The following is a 12,839-nucleotide window of genomic DNA, read 5'->3' as shown; positions in this document are numbered from 1 at the left end:
CAGAATTGAAACACCTCCTCTCGCTGGTGGCAGCGGCAGCAGCGGCGTCAGCGTTTTTTTTTTTTTGCTCCCTCGGGTTCTGAGTTTCCTTTTCCTTTTTTTTTAACCTCTTTCTTGATCTATATGTACCTCGGGTAGACTATGTCCTTTCGTTATTGAGTGTTTTTGTCACTCGCTGCTTGGCGTCCGCCTGGGAACTCTGGAGGGAACAACAAGGAAGAAAACGGAAGAGATGAACAGCGAGCAGTTTAGGAAAAACTCAACCCCGTCTGGGCTTAGAACATAGCCTCGAAGTATGAGTGTTTGTTCTGCGTAGGCCTCGGAGTGAAGTTTGAACAAACGAAAAATACAAATGGTTCGGGAAGAGACCGAAAACAAACGGGGGAGGTGTGTTACAGCAGAAGAGAATGAGGAGAAAGAAAAACATGCTCGGGTGGCACCGTATAAAGCGAGGGTCCGTAAGTTTTCTTCTTTTACGAGCTGAGTTGCTCCGGTTGTATGTATGGTGCGTGGGTGTGACGCTGGTGGGACGCTAAGCGGTTGTAGATTTTTACTAGGAAATATACTTACGGTTCTTGGACGCCTTTGCTACGCAACAGCGTCTGTACAGCTGCTGTCTCCGCAGAAGAAAATCCTTTTTCCGTTGTCGACGAATGAAATATATATACGGGGACGCTTTTCATTCTGCGGTTGTTTTTTTAACTTGATTGATGACACATATGTGACGTACTGTAGAGCATCTCTTCTGAGTAACCTTTTCTCTGGCTTGGTGTATTTTTAGCGTTGCCACTGTTCCATTAGCAGTTGCGGCGATAAACGCCTTATGCGCAGCAGGCAACAGACTGGCTGGTTTGTAGTGCTTTTATGCGTAGCATATTCAATCACTCTGTTCAGCCTTTGGGCGCGGCCGGGCAGCCACCAAACCACGTGACGTGACGTCACCAAACCACGTGGAGAAAAGAAAAATAATAAAAGAAAGAAAAAAAAACCGGCTAAGCATGGTGGCGGTTGCCACCGCACCGTTTCAAAGGGGGCGCTCCTATTCATCCATCCATCCATCCATCCATACGTCACGGAGGAAAAGCTGCTGAGAAAATCGAGTGCCGCCAAGCAATACCTCGCGCAAAAAGACCGCGCAATATGCAACGCATTCTTGGCTTAACCAAGCTAAGCCTGGGCAACTTTTTTATTGCAATCACTCAGTTCAGCCCTTGGGCGCGGCCGGGCAGCCACCAAACCACATGACGTGACGTCACGTAGTGTAGTGACGTCACGTCACGTGGTGACGGGACGTCACCAAACCAAGTTAAAAAAAAGAAAAACAAACAAACAAAAACAGAACACACACACACATAAAAAACGCCTGAGCATGGTGGCGGTTGCCACCGCCCCGTTTCAAAGGGGGCGCTTCTATCCATCCATCCATACTTCACGGAGGAAAAGCTGCTGAGAAAATGGAGTGCCGCCACGCAATACCTCGCGCAAAAAGACCGCGCAATATGCAGCGCATTCTTGGCTTAACCAAGCTAAGCCTGGGCATCTTTTTTTTCTTTGATATCGCTTCGCTTGTAGAAAAGTATAATGTAAACGTGGTCCCACGACTCTGGGATCAAGTATCAAACGTTGTGTACACAGGGGTGCGAGCTTTCCGAACACTGTATGTCCACTCTTTTATGCGTATCATGTTGCAATCACTCAGTTCAGCCCTTGGGCGCGGCCGGGCAGCCACCAAACCACGTGACGTCACGTCACGTGGTTTGGTGACGTCACCAAACCACGTGAAAAAAAAAGAAAAGAAAAAGGAAGAAAAAAAGCAAAAAAAAAAGGGGACGGCTGAGCATGGTGGCGGTTGCCACCGCCCCGTTTCAAAGGGGCCGCTCCTATCCATCCATCCATCCATCCATACGTCACGGAGGAAAAGCTGCTGAGAAAATCAAGTGCCGCCAAACAATACCTCGCGCAAAAAGACCGCGCAATATGCAACGCATTCTTGGCTTAACCAAGCTAAGCCTGGGCATTTTTTCAGGTTAGCTGCAGACGTCCATTCTTTTTCAGGTTACCTTCGGACAGTTGATCCCCAACACCATGCCGCCTTTTCCCTTTTCATTGCTTTTAAGGCTTTCTTTACTCGCCGAAATTTATGTATTTTCTACGCTAGTATTTCAAGATGCAAATCTCGCTCTTGTTTGACTGTTGTATGATTCTATACCGCCTTGTAGGTCTTTTACTGCGTTCATCCGGCTCCTGCCGCAGCCAAATTCCCCCCCCCCCCCCCCCCTCTGCTGCTTTTCAAATCGTCTCAGGGGTTTAGAGCTTCCTGAGTCCTCTCCATGTTATTTCCTCGCATATATTACCCACTTACTATTAATCATACTGACATGTGGGAAGTTGCCCGCGCTGCGTGCTGTGCCGCAGCGCTCTAGTTAGTTCATTTGCTTCCCAATCACAAAGCCCAGCTTGGGGATACGGAGAGCGTGCTTCTTTAGGGCAGTTAAACTTCATTAGCGCCGGGACTGGACATCGTACGGGTATTGGACTTTTTGCGGTTGCCTCCTAGTTTCCGCGTTTATTTTTCGCTCTTTTAAAATAGGAATGGCCTTCCAACTCCCAAAATATTTAATAATCGAAGCAAATCTTCCTCTTTAGTGGGCAGCGGAATGCCACCAGAACAAAGGAAAAGGGACTAGCTTTTCACTTGCGCGATTGTCTTTTGTGCGTTGGTGGGCAGCCGTGCGTTCCCCGCGTTGCTCTCAACTCTCTGTCCGGCTATTCATGGCAGTCATGGTCCGCCACTATTTTGTTCGTAGCTCGCTTGTTTGTAGCCGACCGGTGCTGGCGGGCGCGGCCGTCTTGAAAAGGCGACGGCGATCGACGGATACAACTCAAGAACGGAGCTGCTTTTCCCCGTCAGTGGACTCCCCTTCCAGCCAATGGCGTCGGCCGATTCTCACGAGCTTTCTTGTGTGACAATGCAGTGAGTGGCAGATGAAAGGGAAGAGTCCCCTCTTGCATTGTCACGCCGCGTCTTGTATTCTCACGCTAGCAGGGTCATGAGAACAGGCCGATGCCATTGGCTGGAAGGGGGGGGGGGGGGGTCCTTCGACGGTGAAAGGCCGCTTCGTTCTTGAGTTGTATCCGAGCATAGCAGCCGCCGGCGCATACATAAGCAGCACTTGACCTTGTCTGTTGTAGTTTCTCGACGTGGGCATTCTGTGATTAAAAACTCTTGGCACATTAGCCGCGTGCGAACTGGTGAAGATGGATTATTGGTGTCAGCAGCGGTTTTTCATTTGTATACTGCTTATTCACAAATACTCATGCTGCCTCTTTTGCATGGGACATAGCGGGGGTGGGTACATGACTAGAGCGGCGTGATTAAGTAAAATTTATTAGAAAGTTCTTTCTGAAGCAGGTTAGTCGGCAGTAAACGCAGATAACCATCTACGTAACCAAAACCTCGGGTTCGATTCCAGCCACGGCGGTCGCGTTTCGATTGAGGCGAAATACAAAAGGTGCCCTTGTGCTGTGTGTTGTCGGCGCTCGTCAAAGAACCCCGCAGGCGGTCTGAATTAGTCACGAGCTCTTCACTGCGGCGTACCTCCATAGCCCCCGTATGTAGCTCCGGGATGTTTAACCTTGCATTCTGAAACGGATGCAGTCTGTGGAAGTTATTCATAATTCAACAGTGCATGAAACAAAAAGCAACTGAAAGCGATCTCTGAAAACAGTCTACGGATGCAAAGAAATGAACTGTAGAAGAATGGCCTGAGGGGCGAGTTGGTGCATGATGAAATGAACGGCGGCGCAACAAGGACACTTAACAAGAGAGGGGACACCACATGCGCACTTGAACTGTGTACAGGTGGGTCAGTTCTCCGGGTCACTCGCGAAGTAGTGGAGGTCAGCAAGGTAGGCGCTTGAATGCTAGTCGGCCCGTGCACGACTTCGTGCAGCGTGATTAAACGGTCACACATGAGTCAATGCGACAATGGCTTTGTTGATAAAAGGAATGCGTGTGTGGTGCCGAAAATCTACAACCGTGAAGGGTGCAGATAAATCCGAGCCTTTTTCTTTTTGTTTAGTTGGAGTCTAATTTGGAGGCGTCGCTGATGAGGTCAGGCTACCGCACTGCATACGGGTCCGATGAGTGATTTATAGGCCGTTAACCATGCCTTGTTTCACAGTTCTTTAAAGCGCATTATATGAATATGATTATACACACTAAGCTTAGTTGTGAAAGTAATGCCGATGTATTTGAATTTGTCGACTTGGGTCAGGCATGTCATACGTGTTGTACTTGATTTTTAGAGGTTCTTTCCTCTGAGTGCAAGTCATTGCAACCATTTTGATGCAATTAATATTTTCTGCCATGTGTTGCCCATAATATATGCACACTAAGGTGGTATAGATAGTAATTATTTTGTAATGACATCAATGCAAAATATTAATGAGATTGCAGCGCTCTAGTCGGACTCCTAATGCAAACCGCGGATCTGTTGTCAGCACGGCGTTTAGAGCACCGTAGACGGTCGTCGACACTTGGTCGTCGAGACTTGTTCGCCGACACCTTTTCGCCGACGTCTTTTCGCGTGCGGAATGCTTACTACTGCACGGGCTGCATCAGTGCCAGGGGGTGGTTCGTTCCGCGTCGTCGCCGTATGCTTCGATATTATTACCGAATACGAGCGGTATAGAAGCACTAGTCGGTCGTAATTCAAGAACCTGCATAGTCTGCTTATGTGTGCATGGGCAGCCCAGCTGGACGTAAGATGTCGGGAGGGCACGCGTCACTTCTCTGCAGGTCCAGCAGATCGTGCGTGTCACGTGTGCTTCAGTGCGGGATGAAACACGACTTGTTTTAAACGATTTTATGGCCAAATACCATGTCGGACGTGACTCTGGAATGTTCAGGAAACGCCGGTCGTTTTGCTGCGGGAATTTTTCCGCTGGAACTGTCATAGCGTAAGAGGAGAAGTAGCAGTCTGTGATAGAGAGAGGAGGAGAGAGAGAGAACTTTTGTTGCACGATCGAGATCCGAGCCTCTCATTGCTTACCAATCGTACCCTATCTAATCCGACAGTTTTGCGCATTGACCGTCAGCTTCCGTAAGCAAAGGTGAGCGAAAAATTCACAGGGACACCAAATTCTAATATGTGTTGGCAATGCGATAGCACTAGCAGTTATCCATGCCTTGACCGGAAGTGACGTATTTACGATCTGGTGACGTCACTCCCTTCCAACCAATAGGGCTGCTCCGGTTTAGTCACGTCACTTTCCTCAACCTAATCAGCTAGTTGTAATGCTTCGGTCTGGTGACGTTACTTCAATCCAGCCAATCAGCGAATTTAGCTTCCGACGGCACATTTTTTCCCGGTGAGTGTTCTAATGCTACCGCATTAAGAGAAAAAGTTCAGCTTTTTATGCCCTCTCCCTACCGAACAGAAAGCTGGTCTGCTGTAGATTCTCCTTTTTTTGTTTTTGTTTGGCAGGGTTTTGCTGTAGAGCTGCGAGAATTGCTGTCCTCAGAAGGCCTTTCGCCTATAGCGGTTTTTTTCTTTTCTTTGACGCGGGTATATTTTACGCTCATACACATTTTGCAGCTCCTAGGGCTTTACTTCGGGGCGTGCTAGTGTAACTAATGGGAAGACTAAGCCCAGGTTCTGCTCCTTGTTGATGCGTTCACGTCGTTCATTATGCGACCCGGGCCGGCAGGAAACAACTGCGTCGTCCTCTATAAAGCTGCTTATGCGAAGCAACGTTAAGCGACGTGAACTGGCTCACAACTTTTCTTCTGTTTTTCTTATTCAGCTTTCTTTATTTCTCTACCCCCCACCCCGCCAATGTCGCTGCAATAAGGAATTGCGAATAACCAAAACAAAAATGAAGGGTGAAACGGTACTTGCACCGTCTGCCGCGCCGTTTTCAGCTTGCTTAGCAGATGCTGCGCGCGCTGTTTCTTGGCGGCGGGTGCACCGCTAATTGCCCCGCTATTGTGCCTACCTGCCTCGTCATTAGTCGCCTCGCCCCATTTAGCCCGCGCCACGGCGACAGCTGCAAAGCAAGAAGGGAATCCGCGCAGTGGCATTACCGCGGCGCGCGCGTGGGCTCGTTCTAATGCCGCGGCCATGCTTCACAATGGCCTGCGCTCTTCGGGATTTCCGCCTTTCTCGTTTCTGCCCGTGACCAGGTGCAGTTTATACACCGCGCCGCCAGTTACGTTCAGCTGTGTGAAGCCCATGCTGGTACGCGGATCGTTGCGCTGTAGTAGGGAGGTATAGCGCTTGCGTGGTATACCAATGTACTATTGCTCCGGAAGCACTTGCGCTGGTCTTGCTTCGTGGGTTCTTTATTGGGCGAAACAGACAAAAAAAAAATACGGGGGAAGATGGGCCGCAAGTTCGCCAAACATGTTAACCAGCAAGTTCGCCACGGAAGTTCGCCAGGCTTGTTCGCCAGGCATGTTCGTCAGGCATGCTCGCTATGTTCGCTAGGCATGTTCTTCAGGCACGTTCACCAAGAACGTTTACATGCCAGGCATGGTTACCGGGCATGCTTACCAAGCAGGTTCTCCAGGGTTGTTCTCCATGCACCGACGTTGGGTTGTGTGGATATCTTCATGGGCGATTCCCTTTTTTTAATGGTGGTCTCGATTCGTCGTTGTGGTGGCCGAAATAGGTGAGGTTAAGCCACGAAACTTAAAAGCAAGCAGTGGAAAGTTTTGACGACATTCCACGTGTTTCGTTCGGCGGCGATCGATGAGAGGCGGATACGTGCGCCGCTCTCCGTGTACGCGTGTCTCCTTTCTGGACGTCGGTATAGTGTGCTGCATCCAATTGCGAGGGGACTGCGAGACGCAGCAACGCAGCCGCTCGGCTCGTCAGTGAGCGCGCACCCCGGCCGTGCGCACTCATAAACAGGCCGGCTCGCCAGCGCGCTTTGCCCGCGGCGCAGCCGTATACGCCGAGTGGTGTGCTTATACGCCGTCTCGATCGCCGTTTTCCCCCCATCCCAGCACTTGCAACAGCCGTCTGTGGTGCTTTGGGTGTCTGCATCTGTGCGCTTGTTGCTGCTGCTTCTGCGGTTCTCGCATGCTGCGAGTGTTGTTTCTCCATACTTGAGCACGGTGCTGTACCTAGTTCTATGCCGCCGATTCTTTGTTGCTGCTTTTTTGTTTCCCGCACCGCACTGCATCTGCCCATGGAGGGTATTGTCGCAGGTCTACGCGGAAGAGTAATCTAGCGGCTTGCGCGTGCGTGGGTGGCGCGCGGGAATTAACGGGGCGGTTTCTTATTTCGATAGGTTCGCTCGCGTACTTCAGGAGAAAGAGGAAAAAGAAGCTGTCGTGTGGCGGTGGCAATTATTGCCCGGGCTGCGAACAGCGCGGCCGGGAGAATGTTGCGCCGAAACTTCGGCGCGCTTTTATACGGTGTTCGGGGGGAGGGGGAACTGTCTGGATTGCTGCGGAGAGTTTGGGTGTTTGCTGGAACGCGTAGGGGAGGGACCTCGTTTGTGTACCGTAGATGGGACGCGCGCCAGGCGGAGGTGGTGTTGACAGACGAGCGTCGTTGCTGGATGTGTGCTAAGCTTGGACTTGGTAATCGAGTGCAGAGCAATCGACGACGTCGGTAGACTGTTAGAAAAAAAGAAAGGAAAAAAGCGGAAAGGTCAGTATAGTTGCGCGCCGCTCTTCAAGAGCCTGGATTGAGTAGGATAAACCAAACCAGTTCTAGGCAGTGTTCTTGGTTTGGTGACCGAAAGAGTTGTCTGAGAATAATAAAGCCGTCGCGTAGAGGTAAGTTCAGGTTAAGTTTTCAAGTAAGGTTGAGCGTGCCCCTGTGTGGGTTGAGAAGTATGCTGTCTGCGCGTTATTTCACTGGAAGAATTACACGTAAATGAAATTATTTACTGATACTTTGAATGCTGCGTTTTGTCATTAGATTCAAGTATAGCTACTGGTAGGAGGTGGTAATTATGTCATGGTGCGAAACTTTGTGTCACCAATCAATTGTGTTGATTAAGAAGGTGCTTTTTATGCAGCCATTCTTAGCTGTCGTCCCCTTTCAGCGCTCGTACGTCCTGTCACGTTGAAATGTTGCTTCGTCCATGTGAGGATTAATGAATTCGTTGTGTTCTTCGCATCCAAATTTGTCATCCACGAAGGCACCATTTAAGCGCTCGCAATGCGAGCCTCACTGAGTCCTTCTGCGTCTGCTCACAAAACACGCTCAGCCAAGACATAATCAGATGTGCCGATCATAGTTTGTTCGTAGGTTTTCAGTAATAATGAATGCATCTAAACTAGTTCATGGACACGCTTAGTTCTCAGTGCTTATGGACGCACACATGCAACGAGATGTACGCACCAAATGCACCAACCAAATGTACGCTATGGTTACAGCGCTCACATGCAGGAATACAGATCACACTGAAGTCACGCATATAAACGAGAACAATTCGATACAAAGGTGCGCAGAGATCACTCAAGGTATATACCGCGGGAACGAAAGTCCCCCATTTCTCCCAAAATAGTTCGCGCTTCTCAGGACATTTGCCATGTACGATGGATCATCTTTCCAAACTGCTGCGGGCACCATTCAGCCTTTGCCTATGTGCGGTGTGTTTACGGTGGTGCAACGGCTGGATATGAGGTTTCAGCTTACTTCTTTCAGTGTGTGTCAGAGAGACAGAAATTTGAGGAAATCAGTTTAAAGTAGTGGCGCCATCTCTGTTTTCAGTGGCTGGGTGCAGTTACAAAGTGCTCTTCGCAAATACTAACTTGTGAAGCTACCGGAATTGTCTAGAGCGATACGTGCAGCCATTTAAGCCGAGTCACATTGCGCACAAAACGCGTTCTGCCTTATACAAAGGCGGAAGACAAAGAAACGATCCTTCTTCGTCCGCAGCCAGTGCTGAAACTCAGTATAATTTATAGAGAATTAATTTCACATAATTTTACAGAGAACGATGATATTACAGCTTTCGAAAACATATAGAGCGTCCTCGACTTTTTCATTTCGTAATGCCAAAGCCTGCGGTACAATCTATTTCATCGTGCTCAGGCTTTCGCCTGTATCGACAAGGGGCTCTGGGATTAAGCCAGTCCCTGTGATCCTATTACGGTTTCTCTAGCGTCTCTTCTGAACGTACTGCATGGAGGACAACATGGAACAAATGAATACGCGCACAAAAGCCATTTTTTATTTATGCACTGCGGGTTGGTGTTAAGCGTTGCGTCACGCTAGGTTTGCCTTTGCAGTTTTGTTTCTCTCAGTTGCTACCACTAGGGGGCTTCTCGTGGCTTTTCCACACCGCAGATTTGCATTCTTTGTTGAGCTTGCAGTTGTGTAACCGTCAGGTGGTTTCTGGCAGCTGAGTTATCCCTGTCCTGAGGCGCGAAAAGTTGCTTCTGTTCGCGGTGTAAGAAAAGTGTGGCAGAGGGAGAGGTAAAAAGGGAATGTTAACGCGAATGTACGCGGCGCAACGAAAGTGTTGCGTTGTTGTCTTAACAGTTGTTGTCTGGAGAATTCCGGTTTCGCAAACAACGAAACACGTATGCGCAGAGCCGTTGCATGTGGGCTTGCGTAATGACCTCGTAAGCAGCAGTCGTATGCACTAGTGGATAATTGGGACAGGCAGAACTCTTGCAATATTGCTGTGTGTGAAAAATGTATGAACCAGATGCATAGTGAGTACATTTGGTAGACGCGAAAGCTTCTCGACGCACATTTTTTCTTTTGCTTTATAAGTAAATACACGCGACAGATTGTAAGATGTTTCGCGGATATTTTTAGGGGCATAATCGTCAAGTGAAAACTTAATGCTTTTCACTTGTGAAATCGCAATCACAGCTTACTTACTAGTTCCAAACACCAGTGTACGGAAAACAACTGACGAATAAGAATAGTGGCATATTGACTAAGGCTGTTCGTGCGTTCGTCCCTTTCTTTGCTTTGTTTTCCCTGCGCTAGACTTTGAACTATAGCTAACAAAGTAGTTCAACAGCAAGCGTTACACACTGCAGCTTACTAGCTTCACCACTTACGAAGCTAGGGTTTCCACATTCAATATAACGAAGCGCGGTGCAATAGAATCTTGTAAAGTATGTCTTGCCTAATTTTTATTGACTTACTGGTTTATTGGAACTGACTCTAGTGTCCCGTATGACGTGCAGTAAAAATGCTCGCTTAATTCGAACTCCGCATAATGCGAAGACATTTCGTTCCCCTTCAAGCTGGAAATATTGAGAGCGGACTGTAATTTGTAATATTTTTGCATACTGCGTTTTCAGAAACATGAACAGGACTTGGGAGTAGAGAAAACGCATGATGTTCACCGATGGACACTGATTTCGTTTCATGGATAGCACGAAGATGCATCAACGGTTGAAACAACAGCAGCAGCAAACTGTACTCCAGCTTGAAACGCCGTTACTGTTTTTATCTTAAAGCAGCGCGAAAAGCAGGACGTAGTGGAAGAAAAAAAAAGACGACACGAGCGCTAACGAGCGCTACGCCCTGTGTTTCGCGCTGCTTTAAGATGAATCCTTCCCAACTTGCCCAGTTTTCTGTTCTCGTTGACTGTTTGTAGTCAGTAGTGCTCTAGTTTCGCTGAACTGAAATATGTCCATGCTCTTACAGAAACTTGACCAGACCTTGAAACCATTGCGCTGGATTGAACAGATAAAGAGATTGTGGTGCTTGGATAAAGTTCATGCTCTTCCAGAAACTTGACCAGACCTTGGAACAGTTGCACTACACTGAATAGATAAAGAGATTTTGGTGCTTGCATAAAAGCTTAGAACCTGACCGCGAGTGCGCTCGCGACTCCACGTGTGCGGGCCTCGAGAGGCTGCACCGTTCCCTCTCCCCCTTCTTCCAAATGGCGCGCAGGTTCGGTTAAATCTCACGCCCCAGCGCACTCGGCCACGCCGGCGCGTCGCGTATCGCTCGTCACGTTCGACCGCGCTTTGCCAACCCTCGCGAGGCAGCTTTCACAACACGGCCCCCCCTCTCGCGACGCGCTGCGGCCGCGAGGACGTGCCTTGGCCGCCTCTCACGCCTTTCCTCGACGACGACGACGAGGCAGGCGAGATCTGCTGAGCGCGCGCGCGGACCCCAAGGTATGTCGGCTTAAGCTCCCTTGGCCCGAAAAATCGTTAGCCCGCCTCGTAATTGGGGTTTAGCGTTACTCCCTCATTTTTCCCCTCCGGGGATTGCGCTCCACCTTCGTCGACCCCCGGGCCGCAGTTTGAGCGCGTCTGGCGCCGTGTGTGTGTGTGCGGCCGCGGATTAACGGCCGGGAATTAGGGGCTTTCCGAAAATTCCCCGGAGGGATGCTTTTCCAGCCGGCCCCCCTTTAGCCCCGCGGGCCGCTTGCGCTCGCGTTCGTATCTCGTGGCGAAAGTTGGCGCTTTCCCTGCGTCGCATTAGCGGCACCACCTTCTTGTGGTCGTGTTTTTTTTTTCTTTGCTATTAGTTACGTGGTGGGGATTAGGCGCCGGCGCTCTGGGCGAACAGCTAACTCAGTTGCGTGCACGGCAATGCCACTTTGTTAGATAGCGCCGTAATAATTTAGTACTAACGTGCGCCTGAGCGCATCCGTGCTTCTACCAGTGGTTTAGGTGCATGCCACGTACCAAATCTCGGTAGTTAGCTGCCGCGGTGGATCAGTGGTTATGACACTCGGCTGCTGACCCGAAAGACGCCGGTTCGATCCCCGCCCTGCCGGTCGAACTTCGATGGAGGCGAAATTCTAGAGGCCCGTGTATTGTGCGATGCCAGTGCACGTTAAAGAACCCTAGGTGGTCGAAATACCCGGAGCCTTTCACTACGGCGTCCTTGATAGCCTGAGTCGCTTTGAGTTATTAAACCCCCCATAATTCATAAACCAAATGTCTGTAGTTAAAATGAAATCTACTTCAGGTGATCGATCCCGATCGCTGTTTCCGAACAATCGCGTGAGACGAAAAAAGTTGCTGATAATGACTAACATAAATAAGGTAGGCGGGAAGAAGGCGTAAATGGGTGTCGATAGTTTTCTTCGCGAACTTTCTAATATTTTTTGTGCGCAAGTTTCAGGAACAATAGACCAGGTATCCCTAGAATGGCCGTGTTTTTACTCGCACTGGGGCTACGGATTTACCCCGTGAGCTAACTGGAAGGGCTGGGCCCCTTAATGCTCAGCGAATCGCTTATACGATGCAGACTCTACGAATATCGATGTTTTCTTTTTCTCAGGAAAAGGATATCAATTCCTGCCAGAAAGAGATGAAATATTTGAAGTTGAGAATATTAACGACAACGACAAGATGGGTGTCGCTATTGAGACGTTCACAGAGATGGCAAGACGGGGCTAGCGTCCGTTGTCCCTGCTGTGAGCTTGTCCCTATTGTAAGCGTCTCCCGGTGGAAATCAGGAGGAAGAAATGGGCTTGGACGGGGAATGTAATGTGAAGGCAAGGTAGCCGCTGGTCCGTAAGGGTAACAGAGTGGATTCTCCAAGAGAAGGCAAGCGTAGCAAGAGGCGGCAGAAAATTAAGTAATGCATGAGATTAAGAAGTTTGCAGGGATGCAGTGGCGCAGCTGGCGAAAGACAGGGTTGATTGGAGAGACATGGGAGAGGCCTTTGCCCTGCAGTGGGCGTCGTCAAGCTAACTATATATATATATATATATATATATATAGGGTGTCCCAGCTAAAAGTAACCAAGCTTTTAAAAAAGACGAAGTGTCCTAGCCCCGTGAGACCAACTGAGGGTTGTTGTTAGTCGCGTGTCCTAGTCTGCGGTATTTTTTTTATTGTACAAACGTAATTAATTAGCAGAGATTGATTAGCTAACTTT

At 49.2% G+C, this 12,839-nt stretch overlaps 1 protein-coding gene across 9 annotated transcripts in view; it reads left to right on the top strand.

Annotated features, from left to right (window-relative positions):
* The window catches only part of Camta (Calmodulin-binding transcription activator), a 469,187-nt gene that overhangs the window by 64,503 nt on the left and 391,845 nt on the right, over positions 1–12,839 (top strand). Inside the window, exon 1 of one of the 9 annotated variants that reach the window (XM_089574643.1) lies at positions 11,018–11,119. The exons of the other annotated variants lie outside the window; for them this stretch is intronic. The gene's annotated coding sequence lies outside the window, so the exon portion shown is untranslated. Of the gene's footprint in view, positions 1–11,017; positions 11,120–12,839 lie in introns of those variants that run through there. 9 annotated transcript variants of the gene reach the window in all.

Source organism: Amblyomma mixtum, chromosome 2, assembly GCF_055824585.1.
Source record: "Amblyomma mixtum isolate Tamu chromosome 2, ASM5582458v1, whole genome shotgun sequence".
Lineage (NCBI taxonomy): Eukaryota > Metazoa > Arthropoda > Arachnida > Ixodida > Ixodidae > Amblyomma > Amblyomma mixtum.
This window is presented reverse-complemented; position numbering and strand designations above follow the sequence as displayed.